Source organism: Penaeus monodon, chromosome 39 (assembly GCF_015228065.2).
Source record: "Penaeus monodon isolate SGIC_2016 chromosome 39, NSTDA_Pmon_1, whole genome shotgun sequence".
NCBI lineage: Eukaryota > Metazoa > Arthropoda > Malacostraca > Decapoda > Penaeidae > Penaeus > Penaeus monodon.
Window position 1 is genome coordinate 22,888,790 of NC_051424.1, and position 2,500 is coordinate 22,891,289.

The window sequence follows — 2,500 nt, forward strand, 5'->3', positions numbered from 1 at the left end:
GGTTGTTTGGTTTGGGGGGGTGGTATTTTTGTAAAAAAAAAAAAAACATATATAAAAAAAAAAAAATTTTAAAAAAACACACACACACAATATATATATATATATAATAATATAAATATTATATTATATATATATGGGTTGTGTGGGTGTGTTGTTGTGGTTGTGTGTGTGTGGTGGTGTGTGTGTGTGATTGTGGGGGTGTGTGTGTGTGGGGGTTGTTTTGGTGTGTGTGTGTGTGTGGGTGGGTGTGTGTTGTTGGTGTTATTATATATTTTAAAAATTTTTATATTAATTATATATTATATGGTGTGTGTGTGTGTGGGGTTGGTGTGTGTGTGTGGTGTGTGTGTGTGTGTGTATGTGGGGTTTTATGTGTGTGTGTTGGTGTGTGTGTGTGTGTGTGTGTGTGTGTGTGTGTGTGTGCGTGTGTACACATACAAATATACATACCTTATGTCGAGAATGATAGAGAATGATAGAGAAGGGTCAAATGCTATTTGCCTCCCTCCCCCACACACACAAAAATCCACATACAAAATCTATGAATTCCACGACTGCGCTCATCCCATCCGCCGGTGATAACGAGCGATATTTAAAAAAAAAGAACAATAATAAAAAAATGATAATAATAATTTCCAACATGAAGTGCACAGGGAGCGGCCCTTCCAGCAAGCCCTTCAGGTCGGCAATGCAACGGGACAAACACCGCGTCGCCGGCAGGATATTACGGGGATAAGGGAAATGGCGGCGTAAAAGGGGAAATGGCGCAGAGTCAAAGAAAGACGGGGGGAGAGAAAGAGGGCAGAAGAGTGGGACTGAGCCATGGATGGATGTGATGGAGGCGGAGAAGAGAGAGAGAGAAGGGAAAAAGAGAGAGAGAGAGAGAGAGAGGAAGAGAAGAGAGAGAGGAGAAGAAAGAGGAAGAGAGGGGGAGAGAAAGGAGAGAGAGAGAAGAGAGAGAAGAGAGGGGGAGAAGAGAGAGGGAGGAGAGAGAGAGAGATAAAGTGACAGAAAATTTGACAAATAGACAGATATGGATAGTTGATGATGATAGAGCACAGAAAGCAAAAAGATAGTAAATAAAAAGATAATAGATATTTTGATAAAAAAACAAAAGGAAAGATGAAAAATAGGGCAAAAAAGGGAAAAAAAGATAGATTAGATAGATAAAAAAAAACAGATAAAAAAAAAAAAAAAAAAAAAAAAAAAAAAATAAAGAAAAAAAAAAAAAAAAAAAAAAAAAAAAAAAAAAAAAAAAAAAAAAAAAAAAAAAAAAAATTTTTTTTTAAAAAAAGAGAAAGAAAAAAAAAAGCGGAAGATTTTAAAAGGGAAAAAAAAAAATGAGGAAAAACAAAAAGAAAAAAAAAAAAAAAAACCCAAAAATTAAAAAAACAAAAACAACCACCAAAACCAAAAAAACAAAAGATAAAAAAGGGAAAAAATTTTGAAGAAGATAAAGATGAAGAAAAGAGAGAGAGAAAAGGTGTCTTTCCTGTGGGACCTAATACTTCTGCAGAAAACAAAAACATTTTCTTATTTATCTATTTATTTATTTGTTTCCAATTTTGCTAAAGATTTTTAAAATGAAATTTTCAAAAAGGGTTTATCCCAAATTTGAAAATATGGTGAGGGAAAATAAATGAAAATAGTATAAAAAGGAAAAATGGGGTGCTTGGATAGGGGTTTATTAAGATAATAAAAGAATAGTAAACAAAAGGTATTTTAAATTTAATTTGGGGTAATGTTAAATGAGAATTTTGATATTTAAAATTTATATAGTAAAAAACGGGGTTTTTATGATTAGGATAAAGGGGGACAAAAAAAAATTCATTATCAACCTTTGTGACGGCAATACCCAACTCCCAAATGATCATGATTTTTAATAAAAAACCATCAACATCATCAATCACATAAAAAAACAATAAAGGGAAAAGGGAGGAATGAAAACCCAAATTTTGAAATTCAAGTTTTTTCTCCCTTTTTATCGCAACGAGAGAATGATGCAAATTAAATTTTAGTGGGTAGTAGTAGTTAAAAATGAGGGATAATAAATAAATTTGATAAAAAATCTAAATAATAATAATAATTTAATAATTAATTAATAAAAAAGATTAATAAAAATAATATAATAATAATAAAAATGAAAAAAATAATAAATAATTAATAATAAAAAAGTAATTAAAAAATAAAAAAAGAACGAACAAAAACCAACAAAAACAAAACAAAACAAAACAAAAAAAACAAAAAAATAAAAAAAAAAAGGAAAAAAATAAATAATAAAAATGAGATAAAAAGAAATTAAAAATTTTGATGAACAAAAATTAAAAATAATAATAAAAATAACAATAAAAATTAATAATAATAATAATAATAAAAATGTTAATAAAAAATAATAATAATAAAATATAATAAATAATAAATAAAATGATGAAAAATATAATAAAATAATAATAATAAAATAATAAAAATAAAATAATAAAATAAAATAAAAATTTATAAA